Source organism: Delphinus delphis, chromosome 9 (assembly GCF_949987515.2).
Source record: "Delphinus delphis chromosome 9, mDelDel1.2, whole genome shotgun sequence".
Classification (NCBI taxonomy): Eukaryota; Metazoa; Chordata; class Mammalia; order Artiodactyla; family Delphinidae; genus Delphinus; species Delphinus delphis.
The window spans coordinates 18,069,484-18,090,763 of NC_082691.1; the positions used below are offsets into that span (position 1 = coordinate 18,069,484).

General features: G+C 42.8%; 1 pseudogene; it reads left to right on the top strand.

Annotated features, from left to right (window-relative positions):
• The first annotated feature begins 412 nt into the window (after window positions 1-412).
• On the top strand, window positions 413-21,279 carry LOC132431383 (large ribosomal subunit protein uL22m pseudogene; annotated as a pseudogene).
• The last annotated feature ends 1 nt before the right edge of the window (window position 21,280 follows it).

Consider the following 21,280-nt stretch of genomic DNA (forward strand, 5'->3'; position numbering starts at 1 on the left):
AGCCCCACCTCCTATCCGGCCACTGCTGTGATGACCAGTTTCCTGTGGGCTTTGATGGACCTCGTGCGGATGCACTTGAGCCTGTGCAGTGAACCTCTCAGTTCTGGCCTTGGGGTTTTGATGATGCTGAGGCAAGGGATCCCTGTGGGAACCGACCTGTGCACAGCCCAGAAGCGTGGGGGAATTAACAACCGTTCCCCATGTCCTCCCCTCTGTTGACAGTTCAGAGGTGCTTTCCATCAGCTCTTCAGAAGGTCTGGTCAGGATGGAGCACCACGTGTCCTTAGCGATGGCCAGTTCAGTTTCATAGCCTTGTATTGTTTCTCTCTCCTTCCCTGTTCCCCTCTCCTGTCCTGCCCTATTGCCCCCAGAATCACATTCCCAAATAAACAACTTACGAGTTCCAGGAAAGATGGCAGTGGCAAGACTGGAACGTTGGGAGGCGTTATGGATGCAGAATCTGAGGGGGAAGCTGGTCTTGGGGTTCCTTTCATCTCATAACATTTTACCCTAACCACATATCCACACCAGTGTTTCTCTTGAAATTTCTCGAAAATGGGAGAAAAAAAATTGTTTATCCTCCACAACTACCTGAAGGACCTCTCAGAGGCCAGCTGAAATCTACATTTGTCGAAGACAAAGTACAGCAAAGACAAGATGTGGTATTTGGCTAAACGGATTCGAGGAATCTCCACTGACCATGCTTTAGCTCAACTGGAATTTAGTGACGAAAAAGGGGCCCAAATAATGGAGGAGGTTCTCTTAGAAGCACAAGATATGGCAGTGAGAGACCACAATGTGGAATTCAGATCCAGCTGAATATATACAGCTTGAGTCCACTTCAGGGAGAGGCCAGTACCTGAAACACATCTGATACCACCATGGAGGTGGCTTCGGGGTCATGGAGGTTTGTTGCCATTATTTTGCGAAGTTGGTGGAAGGCCTCCCACCTCCACGTGAGATACCAAAGACAGTGTCACCCACACCAAAGAATATATTCAAGAGCTTTGAAACCGGACCATCACATTCACACTCTGTGATGCGGAAATTCAGAATCCACAGTGTATATATTTTACCATTTGTTTCCTAAAAAAACCAAATTTAAAGACAAATGCTTTTTTTTTTTTTTTTTTTTTTTTTTTGCGGTATGCTGGCCTCTCACTGTTGTAGCCTCTCCGGTTGCAGAGCACAGGCTCCGGACGTGCAGGCTCAGTGGCCATGGCTCACGGGCCCAGCCGCTCCGCGGCACCTGGGATCCTCCCGGACCGGGTCACGACCCCGCATCCCCTGCGTCGGCAGGCGGACTCTCAACCACTGCGCCACCAGGGACGCCCGCCTTCTCTTTTTTACGGAAGGCAAAAATGGCTAGTCCAATATCCGCCTGCCTTCCGTTTTGACCAGTCTGCCCTAATTCTTCAACTTCCCTCTGCTCTCCCTCTCCTCCACTGGCTCCGTTTGCAGCTGATAGCTCATCTCCACTAGCCCCTTGGCCAAAGCCAGCAGAAAACTGGCTGCTTAAACAGCTTTCCTGCTCTGCTTCAACAAAGTCCCTCTGGTCAGCTCCTGCTGCCGCCCTGGCAGCTCTCCTTTCCTCCTCCAACCTCGGCATCTCTGCGTTCACAGGTAGCTCAGGCTGCCCTTCCCTTCTGACCAGTCGACCTGCCACCCAAGTTCCCCAACTGTACCTTCAGGCCTTGCAACTTTCCTCCAGGGCATCACCGGCATCACCTCATCAGCTTCTTTTCACACAGGCTGCTCATGCCTCATGCTCTTTTGACAAGGGCAGTAGTGCTGTGGGGCAAATAGAGAACGAATCAGCGAAGAATAGTCCCTAAGGGCTGTCTGTTTGACTTCTTCAAGACAGCAATAATGTATTGATTCATTTGGTAAATATTTATTCAGCGCCTAATACGTGCCACTCACTGTTCTTCGGTGCTGGGAATATAGCAGTGAGTAAAACAGAAAGTCCCTGCCCACATATAGCTTACATTCCAGTGAATAATGATAACTTAGTGATAGAACTGGGACTGAAATGCTACATCTCTCTTTCCTTCGTTTCACGCTACCTTTTTCCTTAATGACAGGCATAGCACTCATTCCATACCTTATAGCTAAATTTTCTTATGAGTCTTCTGACTCAAGATTAAAATTCGTCTTTGACCCACTACCCCAAGCCACCTGGGCTCTTCTCTTTTGAGAGAAAGCGTGAGACCTAAATGGTCTTCAGCTGTAAACTATTAAAGGCTGTTTAGCCTACCTTTCCCTGCCTCAGCTGGGACCACACAAACTGAAGGGCAGGAATTGGCACTTAGAGCAGGACAGAGACTCAATGCTCTAGCGTTTTCTATCGAGCTGCAGCTCTTTTTCATTGATGTCTCTTTGTGGTTTTGAAAATACTTTGCCACATTCTCAGATCTGTAACTTAATATTTATTATAACAGTAGAAAAGTCTTCCTTATGTAACAGCCTGCTTTAAAACCATCGTTAGCCTTAGCAGAGGGACATTAGATAATGAGACAACGGATATCTCTGCTATCTGCATAGGAGAAGTTCAGCTTCATAGATGGGCAAGCTGATTCAGAATGAAGCCGAGGGAGAGACAGTCTTTCTTATTTCCACTCATTCCCTGCAATGGAAAATGACTGGGTGCTTTTTCAGTTTGAAGTGCACTCTCTTTGGGAATTTGCTGGGTTTGTTTTTGAAGATAAAGGAATTTGGACCGTATGCTCCAGGTAGAATGCTATCTAACTTTTCTGTTTTCAAACATAATTTTGGGAAAGGGCATCTCCATTTCTTGATGGATTTGAATGATGGAGAACTCACCTACTGACTTGTCTTTACAAGATCCATCTTTCCATGGCTCACATTCTGACTACCCAAGATGATTTGAGGGGTGTAAGATCTCCACTGGGGAGATTTGGCCCTTGAAAATTTACAGATCAGTTATGTTGGATTACGTATCACCTGTCTGTTATTAACAGCTTCTAAGATATAAATATTCTCTGGGAGGAGGTATAGGAGAGGATATATAATTTTCCCTGTACCCTTCTAGGTGCTTGACTGAGAATCCCTAGTAATAAAAGACAGATTAACAGGAGAAAAACAAATTTAATTACATATGGACATATGTGCTGGAGCCCCACAAAGACATGAGATTCAAAGAAGTGACCAAAATAGGAAACTTTTATACCTTTTAGACAAGGAAACAATTTGGGAGGAATTGACAAGACAAAATAGTAAAACGATGAAGTAACAAGTTTGCCTTGTTTGGCCTTGTCGGCCCTAAATGCCCTGCCTCTGGTGACTTGCCAGGGATGCCTTCTGCCCTCCTGGTACAGGGTACCTTTCACATGGGAGATTTCTTCTCTTTCAGGGAGACGTAGGTGGGTCAAAGTGTTCTTCTTGCACCAGCTGTCTCTCAAGTACCTTAATTCAAAATAATCAGGATGCCAAAGTGGCATATTTGGGGGTGATATATTCTGAACCCCTACAGAGGTAACAAATTGCTTTCTTCACACATTAGTGAGTTTTATCACATTCATCTCAACTTGAAAGAACTCTGCAGAATGAACCCTGAGTATCTATCTTTTGGGGAGGGAGGTAGAGAGCCTTGAACGGAATGACGGACAGGCATTGAGAGGCGGTATGAGAGTCCCAATAAGGGGCTGGGTGGCCTTGTGTGATTATCAAGGATGTCATTAGGGTGATGCTGGGAGGGGAGGGAGGCCCTGGAGGGTTGTCTTTTCTATCCTAAGGATTTTGTTTTTTCATGAGATTTTTTTTTTTTTTTTTCAGTACGCGGGCCTCTCACTGCTGTGGCCTCTCCCGTTGCGGAGCACAGGCTCCGGATGCACAGGCTCAGCGGCCATGGCTCATGGGCCCAGTGGCTCCGCGGCATGTGGGATCTTCCCGGACCGGGGCACGAACCCGTGTCCCCTGCATTGGCAGGCGGACTCCCAACCACTGCGCCACCAGGGAAGCCCCGGATTTTGGTTTTTTTAAGTGTAAACTCAAGAGTGTTTTCTTTATGTAATGTCCTAAGGATTTTGATGGCTCTCCTTCCTCTGTGGACATGAAGTAGTAGTGCTACTTCCGGGAGTGAGCCCCTACACCTCTACTCCCCAGGGTAAGCCATGTCTCTCAACCTTTTTCCTCACTCTGAGTTAGTCCAGGCCACAGAAGCTCATCTGGGTTTGAGGATAGGCAATTTGGCTTAGGTATGGCCAATTTTATTTTGGTTTCCTCCAAAAGCAGTGAAAAAGGACAGCACAAAGGTTATAAACAAGGTAAGTTTGCCAGAGTGTGGGAAGGCTCTCCATATAAGGCTTTACCTTCTAGATGCCTTTTTAGAATTCAGTGGTCTTGTCAGCCTGCAAAGATGCCTTCTATATAAGCCCCAAGTCAGAAAAAACTTACACTAGCATACAAGGCTATGATTTTACTACCCAGGAAGCTACTTCTCCCAGTCCTTTCGTCTGGGTTTACAGCCTTGAAATTCTTATTGCGTCAGCCCAGGGACAAATCTCCCCTTAACTGTGCTTATGCTTCTGGGCTGAATTTTCCATTTATGTCCACTACGGATGATGACCACTACACATGCCTGACCTTCCAGGGGTGGGATGCAGTTCTGTGAATAACAGCAGCTCACTCTAGTAGGGACTTAACTGGACAGAGAAGAAGGGAAGAGTATCTACTGACCTTTCTGGAATGGGGATGCTTCTCATACACCCCACAAGTGAGCGAGGGCTCCAGGCAGTGTTTCTTTTAAAATCTACATTTTTAGTGTTAACGGAAAATGACAAAACAAACTTACATATAAGTTGCTCTATAAAGTTTAAACTAGTTTTCCCATTGCCATGACATGTATTGAAGGTGGCAGTAAGGATATTTATAATATATTCTCTTTAATTTCCCATATCCTAATTTCAAATGCTTCAATTTGCAATGCTTGAGGAATACAGATTGCTTTTAAAATTGTGATTTTTACAGCTGTTTTGTTTTTCATGTTGATAAACTTAAAAAATATCTTCAGCACTCTCGGAAATGATCTTCTGTACTTGGAGGGTAAAGATGTGATGACAGTTTTTCTTCTTTATAACTCCTATCTTTTTGGAACAGGCTGTGATTGTGGGTGGATTATTCGGATACTATTGCTTTGTCTGTGCAGTATTTTGCAGCTTGAAAGTTCTCTCTGTTATCATTAAACATGCATCCTTGCTAAACATGCCATGGTAACTCTCTAGATATAAATGAGTCTTTAGATCGGTTATTTCAGCTCAATGGCTCTTACATTATGGCATGCATTAACATCACCTGGGAAGATTTCTAAAATGCACATATCTGGGTGTTACAGGGCATAAGACTGAGTAGCCTGGGTCGGGGCCCAAGGATCTGCATTTTAAGCTTTGGCCTGAGAGCCACATTCTGGGGGTGAATCACTGCCTGAGAGCTGATTTCTCAGCCTCAGCACTATTGCCATTTTGGTTGCATGAATACTTGTTGTGGAACTGTTCTCTACATTATAGGATATTTAGCAGCGTCCCTAGCCTCTACCCACCAGATAGATGCCAGTAGCATCCCCACCTATTGAGACAATCAAAAATGTCTCCAGACATTGCCAAGTGTCCTCTGGAGTGGTGGAGTTTGCAAACCACTGGCTTAGGCTCTTTGCTCTTCCTAATTCAAACAACCTAGCCACTCAAGCGTTCTTGTGAGTGATGCATTTGTATATGGGACTCTAGTCCAAACTTAGTTGTCTCAGCACTCTGTAGGATAAAATGAATCTTTTGTCATGGAGGGCTCAAGCTAAGGGCTCATGACCACTTCCAGCCCCCAGACAATTCTTATTTGACCATATTTTTCTTTTAATTATTAAAATTAGTTGCTAACATTTACACATGTACAATTTGGGAAAACCTCATTTCTGGGTTTGCTTGAAAATTCAGAAGCTCAGACCATATCAGTCCACACTGCTAAGAGTCAACTGGACCAGGGGAACAGCTGCAGTAGAGGCCCCGAAGTGGTCTCCAGTTTCCCGAGTCCTCAGTTGGCTGACCTCACTTATCCAAGTACCTGTCTGGCTCCTAGAAGCACTGGATTTGCAATTCCTTGTTTAAAAACTCCAAACCACTGACTGAGAATGGAGCACCTCATATGGAATAATTCTGCCAGGGCTGGCAGCTCTGATGTTAACAACTGAATGTATTCAAAGATGAATTAGATTGTGAGGCAATGGGCCAAATGTTTTCATCTCCTGTAATTAATATATCTTCCAGTTTTGTAATATATTTATATGGAGTTTTATGTATTTCCCCTTTCTGGAGTAAAATCTGGATCATAGGCATTCAACTCCCATTGCTAATTTATCACATTCCACTACTGCTTTTTGTTGTTGACTAATGCAGCTCTGCATGTCTATTGAGAATTCTCTGTCTCAAGTGCTTGTTCTTTTTTTTAAATTGAAGAATAGTTGGTTTACAATATTAGTTTCAGGTGTACAACATAATGATTCAATATTTTTATAGATTATACTCCATATAAAGTTATTATAAAATATTGGCTTTATTCCCTGTGCTGTACATTACATCCTTGTATCTTATTTATTTTATTTTTATTGTGGTATAGTTTATTTACAATATTATATTAGTTTCAGGTAAACAATATAGTGAATCAAATTTTTATAGATTATACTCCATCTATAGTTATTATAAAATATTGGCTATAGTCCCTGTGCTGTACAATATATCCTTGTAGCTTATTTGTTTTATACATAGTGTTGGGTTGGCAGAAAAGTGCCTTTGGTTTTTAGATAAAAATAACAGACACATTTTTCATTTTCACCAAGAACTTTATTGAACAACGTATTCGCTCTTTTGTTCCACTGTCTTCTGCCATTTTTCAGGCAACTTCATAATTCCATCTTCCCAAAACTTTTCATCTTTTTGAGCAAAGAACTGTTCCAGGTGCCTTTTACAGTCTTCCAGGGAATTGAAATTTTTTCCATTAAGAGAATTTTGTAAAGACCTAAATAATGGAAATCCAAAGGTGCAATGTCTGGTGAATACAGTGCATGAGTCAGAACTTCCCAGCCAAACTGTAACAGTTTTTGCCTGGTCATCAAAGAAATATGCGGTCTTGCGTCATCCTGATGGATGATTATTCATTCTCTGTTGACTAATTCTGGACGTTTTTCATCGAGTGCTGCATTCAGTTGGTCTGAGAGCAGTACTTGTTAGAATTAATTGTTTGGTTTTCCGGAAGGAGCTCATAACAGAGGACTCCTTTCTAATCCCACCATATACACATCACCTTCTTTGGATGAAGAGCGGCCTTTGGTGTGGTTAGTGGTGGTTCATTTCATTTGTCCCACGATCTCTTCCACTCCACATTATTGTACAGTATCCACTTTTCATCACCCCTCACAATTTGTTTTAAAAATGGAAGGTTTTCATTACGTTTAAGTAGAGAATTGCGTGTGGAAATACACTCAAGAAGGTTTTTTTCACTTAACTTATGTGGAACCCAAACATCAAAGTGATTAACATAACCAAGCTGGTACAAATGATTTTCAGTTCTTAATTTGGATATTTTGAGTATGTCGGCTATCTCCCTTGTGGTATAACGTTGATTGTTCTCAGTTAATGTCTCAATTTGATCACTACCAACTTCAACTGGTCTACGTGACCATGGAGCATCGTCCAGCGAGAAATCTCTAGCACGGAACTTCGCAAACCACTTTTGACACATATTTGATCAGTCACAGCACATTCTCCATAAAGGTGCATAAATATTTTTTTTTGCGTTTCAGTTGTGTTTTTACCTTTCTTGAAATAGTAAAGCACGATATGTTGAAAATGTTGCTTTTTTCTTCTATCTTCATTAAAATGGCTACACAAAAATCCACCAATTCTGATGTCTTTTTTTAAATGCACGCTGATGACAGCTGTCACGTACAATCTAACAAAACTGTTTCGAATGAAGTTAAAGACAACTGAGTGCTACTAGAGCCATATTATGGACAAAAATGAACAAACCTTTCGGCCAACCCAACAGTTTGTACCTCTTAATCCCCTACCCCTATCTTGCCCTCCCACCCCTCTCCCCACTGGTAACCACTGGTTTGTATCTGCGAGTTTGTTTGTTTTGTTATATTCATTTTGTTTATTTTTTAGATTCCACATGTAAGTGAAAACATACAATATTTGTCTTTCTCTGTTTGACTTATTTCACTAAGCATAATACCCTCCTGGTCCATCTATGTTGTTACAAATGGCAAAATTTCATTCTTTTTTTTATGACCGAGTAATATTCCATTGTGTATGTATGTATATGTGTGTGTATGTGTATATATACACGCCGCATCTTCTTTATCCATTTGTCTATTGATGGACACTTAGATTGCTTCTATATCTTGGCTGTTGTAAATAATGCTGCTATGAACATTGGGGTGCATGTATCTTTTTGAATTAGTGTTAGGTGCTGGTTCTTGATAGACAAATGAACCATTTCCAGGAAACAGAGCAACAAAGGAGAAAAGGGTCTGTGATGCACAATTACCCTCAACCTACCTGAACCTATGCTCTTGTGTGACTAACAATTGCATATGTGGTGGCTAGAAACTTAGACTTATGACTGATTTCAAAAGAAAGATAGAGGAAAGTGTTGCAGGTGGGGTTGACTGGCTTCATGGGCATGTGACTGTACATTCACACAAGGCCCTGTGCGTAGAAGGGCCCTGCACTTCAGTTAATGCTCTGCTGTTGCCATTGTGAATTTCTTTCTTTCTTTTTTTCTTTAATTCATTGTAATAGCAGAAGACTAGAAACAGGGAAAATGTCCATCAGCAGGGACTGGGTGGACAAGGCACCCAGTGGAGGACTCTGAGGCTGAAAAATGAACAAGGAGGTTCTCAACATATTGCTGCGGAGAGATCGCTGGGGTGAGCTGTTCTGTGAATAAAGCAAAGTGGGTGTCCAGAATGGGCAATGTTTATCAGTTTATCATAAAAGGATTTAGCTGAGGAACAGCCAGGTGGAAGAGAAGCATAAGGCAGTATATGTGGGAAGGAGCGTGGCGCTTCCATGATGCTCCACTCTCCCCAAGTCTCCATGTGTTCACCAACCTGTAAGCTCTTGAAATTCTTAATAATTTTTCAACAAGAGGCCCTGTAATTTCATTTTGCACTGAGCTCTGAAAGTTACATAGATGGATCTGTCTGGAGGAGGGGATTTTAAATTTTATTTAATTTTATTATTATGGGAGGTGGGAGTGTTCAAGAACATTAAGTTCAGGAATATATTATTGTAAGGAGAAACAAGTGCTTTTCCCTTGATGACACTGGAATACATTTATCCAAGAAATTAACAAACAACCTCGCAAAACCAGCTATGTGTGAGGAACTGCTAGGAGGCAAGGAAACAGAAGACAGAAGGCAGTATGGTGGTGTGAGCCAGGTATAAATGGAGTCTAACGAATTTAGACAAACCACATAATTTCTTCAAGTCTTAGTTTCTTTATCTGTAAAATGAGGGTAATAGTTTTGATGTTATGAAGTTGTAAGGTTTAAATGAGATAGTGTGTGAGTACCTCATACAGTGATTGGCACATACTAAGTCCTCAATATATGGCAGTTATATTAATACGGGGCTTTGCTCTCAGGAGTCTATAATCCAGAAGAGGAGACAGATGTATCAAATCATGGCAGTAGAATCTGGTGTATTAGCTCAGGCTGTTACAACAAAATATCATAGACTGGGTGGCTTAAACAACAGAAATTTGTTTTCTCACAGTTCTGGAGGCTGGAAGTTGAGATCAGGGTACCAACATGGTCAGATGGTCAAGTTCTGGTGAGAGTTCTCTTCCTGGCTTTGGTACAGCTGCCTTTTTGCTGTGTCCTCACTTGGCAGAAAGCCCTGGTGTCTCTTCCTTTTCTTACTAGGACACCAGTTTTTATTGGATCAGGACTCCACCCTTAAGACTTCATTTAACCTTTTTTAAAAAAATTTATTTTATTGAAGTATAGTTGATTTACAATGTGTTAATTTCTGCTGCACAGCAAAGTGATTGTCACATATATATATATATATACACACACACACACACACACACACACACACACACATACATATTCTTTTTCATATACTTTTCCATTATGGTTTATTACAGGATATTGAATATAGTTCCCTGTGCTATACAGTAGGACCTTGTTGTTTTTCATTTAATCTTCATTACTTCCTTAAAGGCCCTAGTTCCAAATACAGTCACATGGGGGTTAGAGCCCCCATATCCATTTTGAGGGGGCACAATTAAGGCCATAACATCTGGTATAAGTACAACCAGGGCATAATGAATGCCCACCTCTGCTAGTAGAGGGAGGTCAGAGAAGGCTTCACAGAGGAGGTGATTCCTGAAATGCATCTAAAATGTTTTAATCAAAGAACTATTTGCTCAAAATAAATCAAAGAGCATAGAGGAGTATACAACAATAAACAATAGTCTCCCCACCTCTCTCCAGCCTCAGGTTCACTTTCCATAGTTGATGCTATGGAATGAATGTTTGTGTCCTCTCAAAATTCATATATTGAAACCGTAATCCCCAGTGTGATGGTATTTGGAGGTAGAGCACTTGGGGGCTAATTAGGTCATGAGGGTGGGGCTGTTAAGATGGGCTTAGTGCCCTTATAAGAAGAGACACAGGAGGAAAGAACTTTCTCTCCTTCTCCCCCTTCCTCTCTCTCTCCCCCCCTGCTGCCGCCTCCCTTTCCCCTCCCCCTCTCCCATGAGGATACAGTCCCCAATAAACCACAAAGAGTACTCTCAGCGGATACTAGATCTGCTGGCATCTTGTTCTTGGATTTCCCAACCTCCAGAAATGTGAGAAATAATTTCTGTTGTTTAAACCTCCCAATGCCATTGTATGATATTCTGTCATGACAGCCTGAACTAAGACAGTCAATATTAAAAAATATTTGTATTAGTTCTCATATTTGACACTCTTCTCCACTCCTTCCAATGCTAGATGTCTATCTTGTTTCCCCCCCACCCCCCGTTCTTCTATTGGTTATCTTTGTGACTGTAAATAATTTACTTCAACCTGTTTCTTGTGTCATCAACTTTCAGCAGTATCTATTGACTCCCAGCTTTATAAAAAGAAAATCGTTCCCCATCCTTTTCTCTAGCTTTCCTCCTCCTGCCATGGCCCTCCTTTTGTCATTTTTACCTTCTACATTATCAAGTTTACCAATTTGTATTCTGTTCTGCTACCACAGTCAAGTCTTCTTGCAAGCCAAAAAAGCAACTTTTGTGTTATTAGGCGTGTGCAAATGCTGGCCCAAGTTATGTGCTTGAAATATTTTCACTTCTTTACTGAGCCAAATGATATAAACTCAGCACCGGTAGGAGGATTTCTTTTCTTACAGTTTAGAAATTTGTAAGAAAGTCAAATGGAGTTCTCTTTTCTTATAATTTAGAAATTTCTTAAAAACCATTATGTACTTGAGTTTGCCACATATTTAGATATATTTTTCTTGTGGAGTTTTATTTTTAAGTTTCTAAATGCCTCTCTCTCTCTCTCTCTCTCTTTCTCTCTCTGTTTTTTTCTTAAAGCACTGGCTTTGACAAATTCTATTCCATCATACCATCTGTCTTAGACCAGGTTGTTGTAACAGCATATCACACACTGGGTGGCTTAAACAACAAAAACTTATTTCTCACAGTTCTGGAGGCTGGAAGTCCAAGATCAGGGTGCCAGTGCCATTGGGTTCTGGTGAGGGCCCTCTTCCAGGTTGCAGATTGCAACTTCTTATTTTATCCTTAATGGTAGAGAGCAGAGAGAGAGGAAGCAAGCTCTCATGACTCTTATAAGGGCACTAATCCCATTCTCTACCCTCATGACCTTATCTAATCCTAATAACCTCCCCAAGACTCCAACTCTTAATACCATCATGCTGAGGGGTAGGATTTCAACATATGAATTTTGGAGGACACAAACATTCTGTCCATACACCATCTTTTCCATCAAGATCACCCTCTCAAAGACCTCCCTTTCGTCCAGAGAACTCCATCCTCCTACTTCTATAGGAATTGCTTTTTTCCTAGACCTGCTCTACAGCTATCGTTCTGGAAATACCAGGACTTTCCTTAACTGCTCTTTTGTATTGCATCTACTGTTTCCTGAATCCCATAACTTCTTGTTTCTTGGTTCTCTCCCTCATTTTGCAAAAAGAGATCAAGAAACTTCTTAAAAATAGTATAAAACATTTGAGATATGCATGTCTCAAAGTATCTCAGTTTTGTTAACACATTTGATAGTTTGCCTGGGTATAGTATTCAACTATAACCAGAACAGTGCAATTTTCAACTGGTTTTGTCCAACCCTGTCTTGATATATTCATGTTACCAACATCCCACAAAATATCTTAGGTACACCATCAGAGAGTGGATAATCCACCCATACGAATGAGTGCCCCATCAAACTGGACACTCAGTGGATGATGACCAGCTATTAACAAAAAGGGTGGAGTTTCTCACTAGAGACTGCAGCCAGTGTGGACAGCCCAGCACCAAATCAGTTTCCAGGCAACCAAGTGACATCTGTCATAAAAGCTTTCCCCATCCTGCCAATTCCTCTCTTAGAGTTTTCTTCATTCCTTTCTGAAGTGGTCCCTTTGCCTTTTTCTTCCCTTTCCTGGTCCATATTTTATCTAGGCTTTAGAGTGGAAAAACTAGCCCTTCAAGCATGCAGATGTATCTTTCCGTCTGGTCCTCTGTCCAAAGGCTTTTTCCTTTTAATTTTATAGTCTTTGTTGCTGCTTCCAAAGTGGGTGACTCATGCCTATCTGAGTAGAACTGAGTGGAAGAAAATGGACCCTAGGGGTTCACATGAGTAGGTAAAGAGGTTAAAGAAACACACAGGAAATATACAGATTCATAGTCCAAGACAGTCCACAACAGATTGGAAATTATTTGCTCTAAGACCTTTGAGAGCATAGCTCCATTGCTTTCCAGCACCCACTGTTACTAATAAGAAATCAGATGCTAGTTTGGCTTGTTTTGTGGCTGACTTGTTTTTACTTTCTGGAAGATTTGAAGATGTTCTCTTTATGCTTGGTGTTCTGAAATTTCATAGTAACATGTTTGGGAATAAGTATTTTTAAATTCTTGAATTAGGTATTTAATAGATCTTTTCAACTGGAAGATTTGTGACCACATGGCTTTAAAAGATTTTCATTATTTCTTTGCTAATTTCGTCTTCTTCATGGTCTCTGCTCTCTTGAAAGTTGATTTGTTGAATACTAGACTTGCTGAATTAGTCGTCTCAACTTTTTTTTTTTTTTTTTTTTTTTTTGCAGTGTGCGGGCCTCTCACTGCTGTGGCCTCTCCCGCTGCGGAGCACAGGCTCTGGACACGCAGGCTCAGCGGCCATGGCTCACAGGCCCAGCCACTCCGCGGCATGTGGGATCTTCCTGGACTGGGGCACGAACCCGTGTCTCCTGCACCGGCAGGCGGACTCTCAACCACTGCGCCACCAGGGAAGCCCTCAACTTTTTTTTAAATTTTTTATCGTGGCAAAATATACAAAACATAAAGTTGTCTCAACTTTTATCTCCTTTTAAGATTTCTGTCTTTTTGTTCTAAGGTTTGAGCAATGTCCTTGACTTTTCCATTCTTCTATTACATTTTTTAAAATATTAGTAATTAATCATTTCTAATGGTTCATTCTGTTTTTTGATTGCTCCTTATTTATAGTATCTTCACTTTGGTTTAAGGATAGCTAATCTCTCTGAGGATTTTCATTAAAATTGCTTTGTTTCCTGAATTATTTCTGTTTTTCCAATTACTTATCTTGGTCTCACTTTCTTGTTGCTGGTTTTCTTCTTATGCCTGGTAATCCTAAGTTGTCTGTTCATACAGAAGAAGGAGAGACTGAGTAGCTAGTGTGGCTTTCTTCTGCCGTAATGTAAGAAGGACTCTTCAAGGTGACACTCTGCATGGGGTGACACTGAGCAGGCAGGGCTGGGGCTCACAGTCTTTGCTCTCAGGTGAGCAGGGTAGGGGCTGCCCATCAGGCTATGGATCCTCCCAAGCAGCTGAATGAAAAGGGTTTCACCCACAGACACCATCATCCACTCTAGAAACCATAGCTTCTGTCATTTAGTTCATGTGGAGCTAGACAGCTCAAATGGTTCAAGTTTGGAAATACAGTACAGATCTTCCTGGACTTATGAGGGGGTTACATCCTGATAAACCCATAGTAAGTGGAAACTATCAGAAGTCAAAAATGCATTTAATACCCCTAACCAACTAAATATCATAGCTTAGCGTAGCCTGAACATGCTCAAAGCACTTACATTAGCCTACAGTTGCACAAAATCATCTAACACAAAGCCTATTTTATAATAAAGTATTGAACATTTCATGTCATTTATTGAATAGTGTACTGAAATCGAAAAACTGAACAATTGTCTGGATAGAGTGGTTGTATCAGTTGTTTACCTTCATGACTGGGAGCTGTGTTCCTGCCCTCACCAGCATCATTAGAGAGTATCGCACTGCATATTGCTAGCCCAGGAAAAGATCACAATTCAAAATTCAAAGTATGGTTCCTACTGAATGTGTATTGCTTTCACGCCATTGTAAAGTAAAAAAATCCTAAATTGGGGACTGTCTTTGTAAACCAATGGAATTTTCCAGTATAGATGCTTTGTTTTAAATTAGTGAGTTTTAAACCATTTTTATTCTTTTAATTGGACTGAAGACAGTTTTAAAATTTTGAATATGAATTTACTTGCAATAGGAAATATTGCAGAACTAGAGTGTGTAGATGTATGAATGGTTTTAATGCCATAACTGATTTCTTTACAGAAGGACTCACCTGTGTATTGGACTACTACAGCTTTTCAAGTAGACATTTTCTTAGTAATTAAACTCAAATTCTGGAGTTCTTACCCCCTTTCACTTTTATTTGGAGGTTGTTTCATGGTATATGCCTAGCTTTTTTATATCTCCAAATTAAAACATTACATATATATTTATACTATACATATATAGATATATACACACACACACACATTTATATGTGTATATATATATATACTATCACCAGTTAGTCAATGTAGACTTGGGTAGTTCCAATGGTTCTGCTTAAAAAAGAAATAAAACTCTGGTACCTCCAAATGAGAAAACATTTCCCAGTCTCTCCACTTTTCCTTTCCTCCTCCTTCCTTCCTACATAGAAGTTTAATAACGGTTCAGAAAACGTCTATTCAATCAACTCTTTTTAACATCCATTACAGGAATCCTGAATCCTATCCAACATTATCTTGCTTCTACATTGCAAATTTAAGGCGCTAGTATCTTTGTGGCCTAAAATTGGTAACCTGTCCTTTTGCTTATCTGGGTTGCCTCAACTTAAGTCCTAGGTTTTAACTTTGGGTAGATCCCGGGGCATATCTCATCTTTTCCTTCCCGGGGTTACTCTGGAACCTGAAGAGTAGCCCCCATTAGCTCCATAGAGGAACCTGTTGTTGTCTCCTTCGGGATCAGCCTGGACCAGCACGACTCTCAATACAGCGAGTGAAGTTAAACAACTTCAGTCTCTTCCAGCAGAATCCTAAGACTCTCCTCGTTCAGGTGAGATCCCCAGTTTTCTGGAGATGGCAGAAGCCCAGGCTGGGATTCTGCATGCCTTCAGATTGCTGCAGAGCCCCACAAATGCCCCACGAAGGCCACTCCGGGAGTCTGCCGTCTCTCCAGGGTGGAGGCTGAATGCTGAGCTCACACTTTCCATGCAGAAACCCTAACGGTGCCCCGGTAGCCAAGAGCTAGCGGCCTCTGCTTCAGCCCAGGAGACCCACAAGCTCGAAGTAGAGTTAAGGGTCCAAGGGCAGGGGAAGGTGATGCCTGGACCTCTCAAAGAGGCTCCCACCCCTTGATGCCCTCACCGCACACATCTCTTACGGAATCTACGCATTTGTCACCGGCAAAGCCCACTGGAGTCCCTGGGAAAAATAAAATGGAACCTAGGTGAGAAGGCCTAACCTCTTTTGGGCTTCGTGTAGTTTCACTTGCCTTAGGGGTCCGCGTGCAGAGGCCTTGCATCTACAAGGATTAGAGTTCCCAACGCAGTACCGCAGCGCCTGACACCTCGACTCCCGCGGGCCGTGTGGAAAAGCGCTGCCTAGGACACTGCTATGCAACACGGGCTGCGCGCCCTGCGCAGAGACCTGCACGGCGCACTTCCGTCTGGAGCCTGTGAGCAACACGCATGCTCTAGACCCAGAAGAACTCCGCCCCCTCCCCACCCCCCAAATGAGATCCTATAAAGCAGCCCCGCCCACGGCCTGTCCCAAACGGAGCTGGGTCTTCTACTGGCTGGAATGGCAGGGGGCAGCAGAAGGACCCTTGTAGGGGACAGGTTAGGGAGGGTCGGTAACAGGCTGCGTGGTCCTGTTTATCTGTTTTTTTGTTTTTTGGGGTTTTTTTACATTCTGTTTTGTTGCCCTGCCCTGATCCTTCCTTTCCGGATGGTAGTTTCATTCCAGGCTAAAGCTTTCAGAACTCGAGTCCCCAGCTCCTTTACCCTAGTAACCTAAAGAGGGCAACCGGCCTCTAGGGGTTATATTAAGTGCTTGTTCCCTCTTTCCTGCCGTTTACTAGAATTTACCCAAATACCAGTAAGTTAGGTGCAAAATCAGGTACCTTCATGCAATAGATGTTCAGTTCAACAAATATAAACATTTTAATAGAACAAATTGAGATAAATTCTCTAACTGGTCTCTGTGCTGTGCCTCCAAAGAGTGGCCCGGTGGACCTATGTCCCCATCTGCATGTCCCTGCTCAGCCTCTACTTTACCCTCCTAACCCCCCAGCTGCCCCTAGCCCTTCCTCTCAGTCTAGGATACAAGCATTCACCTAATGGGTGACTGGTGATGGACACATGGTAACCAGGGGAGAAGACAGACAAGGACAAGAAGGAGGGTGGCAACTCTAAAGCAACCGACGATACCCCTGTAATGACGTTTGAAAGTGGCTCAGCCCAGCTCACGATCAGAACCACGCCAAGGAAGAGACGGGTTGTGAATTTATTACTGTCTTCTCAAATACAAGCTGGGATAGCTTGAAAATCTGAAGAAATGTAAGTGTACTCGGATATGTTGCCCACCTATTGGGAGTGTCAGAGAGGTTGCTCTTAAGAAATTGAAATAAGGTAGCTGGCACAGAGTTAAACTAGAAGATCAACACAGCACAGAATACAGAACCTGGAATATGCAAAGCCTTTCAAAAGACAATGCCTCCCCCACCCCCAGGCCCAGTCCACAGAGACAGTAACCTGACTGATGTTAAGCTGAATCAAAGAAATAATATGAAAATCAGGAACATGGTGATCAGCTTGGGAGCATAGGAAATTGAGTGACCAGGAACAGTTAGCAAGGGCCTCCAAAACATTGTCCAGGGCAGAGGGAATAATCCCCTCCCACTGGCCGGACCAATCACATCTTGTAGGTGGAAGCATCAGGCTATGTCAGCCTAATGCTTTTAAGCGCTGAAGAACTCTTTGTTCTGATTTCCTGCTCTCTAGGCGATCTCTGATTATTATCTGACTTCCTCTCTGGTTCTGCTTACAGAAATGAGTCTGTTATGAGGGATTTTAGTATCCTATTCCTTATAACGTTATTTATTTTTTCTGATTGTAAATGAACAAAACAGCATTTTGACCACTATATTATTTGGCTTCCCCTGTGTTGACCAACCGGGGAAGAAAGGACTGGTTATACAATATATGTGTTCCTGTCCCTGTGAGAGGTACATCTCATGGTCAGTGAACGATCTGACATTCCGTTTGGGGGGATTCATGGATGTGAGTCTGCCCCTGAGGAGATGAATGTACTCCAGGAGCATTTGGGTTTCGGAGCCTGGAAGGGGGAAGGCCTGATTCTGGAATGAGGAGAGTTCCCTTGGTGAGGACATAGCCACTGGAGCCTTGTTTCCTGTGTGATAACATATGATAAACCCATATGCTTGTAGCTGCTGTCATTTTACCATTTTTAGGCAAAGATAAAATGTTCAATTCATAATGTAAGATACAGCGCTGACTGTGCATGGCATGCCCAACATTAACATCTGGTTTCTAGTGTGGCATTGTTTCCCCTCATATTCATCCTTTTAAAATTTCTCCTTCACTCAGTGTAAAAATAAACAATGTTTTAAAATTTCAACTTAATTAAAATCCTGGTGCAGATGCATTTATAATTAGGCCTACCGATTAAGAAGGGAAAGGAGAAAGGCAAATGAATTATTTCAACCCTAAACGCACCCTCTCCTATTCCCCTACAAGCCAGAGGCAAGATGAGATTTGTGCCAAGAGATGAGAAGAATTTCCATCCTGTTTGGATTATGCTGAGATGATTTTGGAAGATGCGTAAGAGAAGAAACCAGAGAGACAGGAAAGCACAATTCCCTATTTACTTCTTTTTTGGATACACGTTTATAAACCCTCAGCACCATGCCCCAAGAAGGCAGGATTTCCAATCTGAAGCAAGCAGAAGCAGTAGCTTTTAAAATAGAACAGCAGGATTGCCTGGGAGGGCATCCTAGCTAGCGATAATGGCTGCCGTTTCCATGGCAATTGCAAGCACAAGTCAGATTCACCTGCAGCACCGTCGTCTCTGCTCCTTTTGTTCAGGGCAAACCACCGTTTAGCAGCAGACTGCACTGTTAGCAAGACAGACATTTAAGTGAATCGGATGCCACCTTTCTGTGTACAGATCCTTTGTCCTCTACTGAATCTGCAGCTCCTGTTCACATAGTAACAGGAGGGGGCTTAAAAAAATACTGTTCTGAAAATGTTTGTAGTCTCACCTGGGCCAAATTTTTCTAAGAGTTTGTCTTTAATTCTCAAGTCCAATGATTCCCAAACCCTACCATTTCTCAGAATCCCCTAAATCTGCAAAATGCAAATTCCCAGGTGCCACCGCCCAGAAAATCTGATTTAGTAAGTCTGAGATGGGGCCCAGGACTCTGAATTCTTAATAGGTTCCCTAGCTGATTCAGATATAGATGGTCCCAACTCCACTTCTAAGAAGCCCTATTTCGGATATCTGAGGATACCGTTCCCTTCATGGAAAATCATGAGTTGAATCTCAGGGGGTTTTCTCCACAAGGAATCTATTTTGAATGTATTCAGGCCACGTGGCTTTAGTCAGGCAGCAAAGTGGCTTTAGGGTAGTCCTGGGCTTTACACCATTTGCCTTGGGGGCTTGGTTCATTACAACTCGGTGGCAGGGCTCCCTCAGAGGGTACCCTATGCCTGCTGTTTCCATCCAGACAAGAGACAAGGTGCATTCTTCTGCAGCACCTGGCCAGCCAGCTTCAGAGAACAGGCAGGGGGAACTGTTATTTGCAAGTTCAAGGCAAAGAGATGAAGTTCTAATCGCGTTCCGCCCTCCTCATAACAGTCAGTGTGGGCTTCATCTTTAGGAAGGCCACAGCTTCACAGCTTTACGAAGGGAGAAAGTGTCCCTTTGATTTCCCGTCCTTGCCGATGCTAGGTCCCCACACCTTGGAGAAGTCTTCCTGGAGCAACCTCTTCCTTTATCCTTCTAGTTTTCTAGCCTCCAGGCTTTAGATGTGCTGAGACAGTCTCTCCCCATTGCTTTCTTTCAGTATCTAGGTTGCCCTACATCCTTCTTTGAACCATATTCTGTTTGTTAAATAGATAAAGGATCTCCACAAGCACCCGCCTCCAGGGACAGCCTCGGAAAAGAGTCTGGCATCGCTGGGCAGCCTTTCTGCAGAGCCGGCACTGAAGGTAGACAGGAGTCACAGGCAGTGGCTCAGGTTGAAATTCAGACCATCCCAAGTGAAACTTTGCAGGGAGATGCTTCCCTTGCCCCAAGCCCGCAGTCCTCAGTTTCAGAAATAACTTCATGTGCACGTGCCGAAGCGCTGCAGGTGGTACTGTTGCTTTTATTCAAATGCAGTTTCTCTTTGAAGGAGAACAAAGTAGATGTGAATAAAAGTCCTGTTTTGGGAAAGGAGAAGTAAGGGATGCTCTGATAGAAGTGATGCAATGATAGATGCATCGATGCACTGATAGATTTTTGGAATGTGAGAACTCTTTCCTAAGGCTTTATCCTCAATGACTTAACTTTTCTTACAGCAGGAGGAGCCCAAATCACAGAGAGGACCTGGCGACCGCTTTGTCACTGACACTTTGTGGCTTTTCTCGTTTTCAGAAAATGGGAACAGCAGAACTGGTTTCCAATGCAATGGAAATTCAAAATAAAATGTCACGTAGGCAGTTGTTGACAACTACTTTATTTTTTAATCTACTAACTTTTGTGAACTAGAACCTCCCTTGCCAATAAGTGCAGGACCAGCTTTGTAGACAAGTCACAGCTGAGGTCAGAGCACAGGGGTGCTGGGTTATTATCCTTGTCAAGGGAACTCCGTGGAGTTCTACTAAGAAGGCGACGGTAGCAGGAAGCAGTAAGATGTGGTGGTTAAGCCTGCAAAGCTTTGACACCAGGCTGCCTGAGTACTAATCCATACTCCCCACATACTCAACAGACTCCTTGTCTGTAAACTGGGAATCGTAAGAGCTACATCCTGTGATTATGGTGAGAGGCAGACAAGGGGATACATGTTAAGTCTCTAGCAGAGGGTGGGCACTTTGCCAAGTTTGCTATCCTGAATGTGGAGAATCAAATGTGTGCCTTTGATATCACTTCATGGAATGCTTGAATGTATTTGGAAGATCGGGAGACAGAGCTATCACCACTTAGACTGGAAGAGTTAGCTCTCTGGTTGCCATCTCTGTCTGTGGGATGGGGCCTGCAATTAGCCACCATGAATCCCTTAATCAAGCAAATAGGAGAGAGCATGTCAATAGCCTTGGACTTGGCTCTGATCATTCCTGTTTCCGGTGGCCCAGGACTCCTCTTGTATCCACACCCAACTTTCATTATCAGATTCTCTTTAGCAGATCTTGTGCCTCATCCCTTTAATATCCAAAAGTCCTATTTCTTCTCAAGGTCTGCTCACTGCGTCTGAGGTAGAAAGAGGGGACGCTATGCCTCAGTGGAGCCGTTTCCTCCTGTGCAGCTGAATGAGGTGGAGAGCTTTGAGTAGACAAGGACAAATCCAGCTCTCCCTGATGCTTCAGCTCTTCATCTCTCTCCCTCTGCCTCAGGTTGCTTGAGTGCTGTCCTGCATGCTCAGTGCAACACGGTGGTGAGGAAGACAGGTACAGTCCCCGTCCTCGTGGAGCTTACAATCTAGA